Below are 5293 nucleotides of genomic sequence, written 5' to 3'. Positions count from 1 at the left end.
AGATTTTCTTCAGGTATGCCTATCAGACGGATACTTGGACCCTTAATAGTGTCCAATATGCTCCTTAAATTATTTTTATAGTCTTGGCATCTTATCTCTTGCCATTCTGGTGTCCTTTCCTTGGCTTTCCCATCTTCTAGATAGGTCATTTGATCCTTTTCTTTATTCACTTTGTTTATTCCTCTGTTTATTCCATTTAATATACTTCTCAGGTCATTAATGTGTTCTTCATTTCACACTGGTTCCCTTTTATAATTTCCATTTCCATTTTTATGTTTTTTATCTCTTTGTTGAAGTCATTTACACTTCCCCGAAATTCATTGAGTATCTTTATAATCAGTGTTTTGAACTCTGCATCTGTTAGATTACTTGACTTTATTATTTCTGGATCTCTGTTCTTTTCTCTCATATGGTTTCTGCTTCTTGTCTTCCCATTTTGGCTGCCTTTCCATGTCTGTTTCTATGTACTAAGCAAAGCTCCTAAGACTCCCAGTCTTATTAGTGTGGATTTGTGAAGTAGGTGTCCAGTGGCACAGTCCTGAGAGGGGTTCAGCTGCAGGGAAAATTCAGCCCAAGCCTGTGCACCTCAGGGGCCACCTGTTAAGATTCAGCAAGCAATCCACAGATACGGTGATTATAGTTGCCTCAAAAGGCCACACCAGAAACCAAGGTCAGCTGCCTCCACCAGTGTGAGTCCCAGCAAGGAGCACCTGACTCGCTGAGGACACACCCGAATGTGGCTTGGGTGGGGCCGTGAGTTGGGGTAGGCAGAGTTTCAGGGAATCCTCCTCTGGGTGGGGTGACCTCTGTTATCCAGTTTGATGATGTCTTGACTACGGTGGTGCTGTGTCCACGTACTAAGACAGGGAAGAGCTCAACAAGGAACAGTGGATACCACCGGCACTTCTGTACCCAGCGAGTCTCACCTCGGCCCTCACTCTGACAACTCAGTGTCCCCCTATAAGTCCCTGGTGCCCCCTGTGCGCAGCCGAATGGGCACTGGTGCTCAGAGTGAGCAGGTCTGTCACTGCGAAAATCAACTTGCGGTCGCGGCCCCTTTAAGAGGCGTCTGCCGCAGCTGTTGCCTCAGTCTCACTCAGTGGCTTGGGACCTGGCAGCCCCGGGTCCTCGCCTCGTCCTCCTTTCTGCCGTTGCAGGGTGCTTTCTTGGATTTCTCCCTGATTGTATGGATTGTTCATCTGGATCGCAGGCAATTTTTCCTTGCTGCTTGCTCCTTGTTTCCGTCACGACTTTGATTTGGTTGCCAGAGGGATGAACAGAGCCTCTGTCATCTACGTTTATTTTTCCCCTCCCAGGATGAAGTTTAAAACATACAAATCAAACAAATAAAAATATTTGTGAATAATTATTTTATGCATAAACGTAATAGGAATGAGAAATATAGGTTTTTGTTGACACAGAAATACTTGTGGTTTACCACAAATGCCATTTTGATTTCTACATAGTTGATGCTGAAGGAGAAGGAAAATCTCTTCCTCTATCTATCTTAGGTTCTCCAGCTGTGTCTCTAAATTAGACTGACTAAAGGCAGATTAACAAGGAAAACCAAACTGGTGTTTATCAACATGTGCATCGCGCATGTATCACATGAGAGTATTAGAAGTGAGTACCTCAAAGTTTTGGTTAGCATTTTAGTGAAAGAACAATACATTTTTCAAGAAGTGACAAGGCCAAGGAAGGGACCTTGAGTCTCTAGGGCCAGCAAATTGTGGGAAGGCAAACATATAGGAAACTAATGGAAGACAAGGCCTAATTAGTAAAGTTTGTATGTAGGTTTCTGTGGTACCATCTCTGGGCTGATAAGGGTCCAAAGTTGTCTCTGGTGATTAACTGTTGTTCATCCTCATCGAGAGGAGAGGAGGGATACCTTTGTAAATTTAGGTCATGTTTTAGGCAAATAGCAGGAGGGCGGTCAGCTTTTCTTGTATCTGCTTTTTCTCGATTGCCTTCAGGTCAAAATAATCTAAATGACAAAGTTTCATATTTTGGGATGGTATACTTTGCTATTCGACAATGCCATTGGCCTATTCTTATTCTGCTTTTGGGTGTATGTGTTTCTTTGTTTTGTTTTCTTTTTAAACTAAAACGAAACTGATGGAATTAAGAGAATATATGGCAGTAATGTCTATATATAGCACTCATTGGCATATTCAGGCTTCAAATTAGAGACATTTACTTTGTGAAGATCAATTATATGATAAGATGTGAAAACTATAAGTTACCTTTTAAAATAGAAAAGCATACCAAGATCATCTTTTTTATTCATAATATCAATTCTCATAGTTTAGGACTGAATTTAAAAATAGTTTGGCCAATAAAATTTCTAGAATAAACAGATGAGAGAAATTAAGACTAATGTCTGTCAAGATATACCACTTAACAGATAGGAAGATTCTATTTTTAAGATGTGAATTCACCTCAGATGGAATCCCAATTAAAATCTCATTAGGACATTTTCAGTTTAGTAGATATTACTCTGCACCTATTAGAATGTGTAAAACAAATATAAAATTGAAAACACCTACTATATCAACTATTGTCAAAGTTGTGGAGTTATGGGAACTCTCACACTGCTTGTGCTACAATGACTTTGGAAAACAGTTTGGTGGTTTTTGATTGTTAAACACATTCTTACTATATGACTTAGCCATGTTACTCATAGACATTAACTCGAAATACATGAAAGCATATGTATATGAAAAGATTCGTACACAAATATTTATAGCAATTTTATTTGCGTAGCCCCAAACTGGTAACAACCCCACATTTCGAACAGATGAATGGATAAATTATTATAGTATATCTTTACAATTAAATCTACTCAGCAGTAAAAAGGAATTAACTTTTGATACATGCAATGACATGAATCTTGAAATAATTATACATAGTGAAAAAAGAGAAAAATGTAGGTACAGTATGATTCCATTTATATAATCTAGAAAATACAAACTCACCTGTAGTAATAATAATCAGATTGGTGTTGCTTGGGAATGGTGCAATGTACGAAGAAACAGAAGGGAGGGATTAAAAAGATACTCAAGGAAATTTTTAGGGGTGATGGATGTGTTTGTTGTCTTGATATTGATGATGGTTTCACTGGTGTATGCAAACCATACCTTTTAAGTATTTGCAGTTGTATGTCAACTGCATGTCTGTCTATAAAGCTCTTAAAAAATAATTGTTTTGATACATGGATGAAAAGTTCCTCACATTTTAGAGAAGCCTGTTCTAGGCTCTTTGGAATACAATGGTGAATGAGACAAACAGGTCACTCTGTGTTCTTGTTTTGAACGGGAATATCTTTATGTGAGGCGAATGGAAGTGGAAGCAGAGATCTCCTCTCCACAGAAACTGTCCTTCATACTTTTATATTCAGGCTTACTGATATAAAGACCACCTGGGAGGTTTTCATTCTATGTACATCCTTCTATTCCTGCCCTATGAAATAGTAAGGTTATATTTTTGCTGGCTCATGTTTAAACATTTTTTTCTTTAAATTTTTAAGTTTGAATGTTTACATCTCATATTAAGGGACGCCAGGCAAGCCAAGCTGCTACTCCTCTCAGTGTCACATGGTTGGATGTAGGTTACAGGTCAGAGACTTGGGCAGCATTTTGGGCGTGAGTCATCCACAGTAGCCAGAAGAGGATGGAGCCAAAAGACAAGGACAAAACCAGATCTGAAGAAGGCATCCAGGATCAAAACTAGATATTGTCAAATTGGTCATCAGAGAGGGGCGGGAAGTTAGTAGGGGCAAATGTGGGGAATTTTCCAGAGTTTCGTAGCTAGAAGTAAAAGCCTAAAGCAGAAATGAGGTAAGAGAGGTCAAGACATTGTTCATAAATAAGGCTGAGTTGCCTAGAACTTTCATTAGGTGTTAACTGTATGATATATGTATGTGTCACTTGGGTCAGAAGTCACAGGGTTTAAGGGCCTGAATAATGGATTTAAAGCATGTGTTCAGTGTTATACCCTCTGAGTAATTAAAGTTATTCATCCTAATCTAGAGATGAAGTCATTGCCTTCTCTGTTTCTTGCTTTTGAAAATTTGCCAGAAAGGACATGATTTCTTCTTTTTTAAAAAAGAGGGAATCTTCTCTTAAATATCCAGTTCCATTTATTGTAATAGAAGAAACAGATAAGAAGTAAGAAAGAGAACAAGGAGAAAAAGGAACTTATAAATTACAAATATTTAAAATATGTGCATTATAAAATGTATCATAGAAATGTAAAACATGTATTGGAAGAACATCACTCAGTTAATTGATGTGATTAAAGTATCTTGTATTTATAGTGTTTCTGGGATCAACAGTAAAGGAATTATATACCTACTTTTTTAATCAAGAGGAAGAACTTGAAAAAAATACAGGGCCTTTAAACATCTGTAAAATTTTGAAATTAAAAAGTCGTAAAAATTTGAAGTAGAAAAAAGTTTCTTCCGCAATTGGTTTTGACTTCAGTCAATGGACATGAATGGAATGCTTAAGAGTTTTCACACGACACACCATCCTGGGCTGTGTTTTCTGCCTGGTGCAAAAGAATGAAGATAAAGTTGTAGAAAAATTTCAGCTCTACACGATGCAGTTATACTGTTGTTCTAGAGACTTGTTGACCTGAAAAGAGTCTATGTTATAGCTAATGGTTATTTTCTCACAACTGAGTAATACATGGAGAATTTTTAGTGAAAAAAATCTCACATCTTTTGAGTGTTGGAAAATATTTTTATTTTAATGTTACTTGAAATGTACAAATATAACACTACTTATATACTTCTTATACTCTTAGCTATTAAACAAATATATAAAACCAAAATTAATTTACAAATTGAATATAAACAATACTTTAAAACCAACAAAATTCAAATGAACATGATTAATTTAATGCGATGGATGATGTTATAAACTGAAACTAAACTGCCTCTTGTAATGAGACCTTTCAGAGCCCAGGTGCACAGATCTCAGTTTAGGAGTGCCCTGAAATGTGCTATGACCCTGTTTATGTCACCCTAAGGAGAAGGGTTAGTAGATACCATGTAGGATCTAGGGGCAGTCAAAACTCAATTTGAATACCTTCTCTGACATTATTTTTTTATTGGTAAATAATGTGACCTTGGATAACTTAGTTTAACTTCTTATGCCTCGCTTTTCTCATCTGTGAAATGGGGTGGGTGAGTGGAGAATGCCCACCTCCCAGGTGTTGTTTTGAAGATTTAGTGAGATCATTTAGGAAGCCTTGCTCATAGAAGGTATTCTATAACTATCACTTCTCTTTC

This window comes from Pteropus alecto, unplaced genomic scaffold (genome assembly GCF_000325575.1).
Source record: "Pteropus alecto unplaced genomic scaffold, ASM32557v1 scaffold146, whole genome shotgun sequence".
Taxonomy (NCBI): domain Eukaryota; kingdom Metazoa; phylum Chordata; class Mammalia; order Chiroptera; family Pteropodidae; genus Pteropus; species Pteropus alecto.
Note: the sequence above shows the minus strand (reverse complement) of the source record.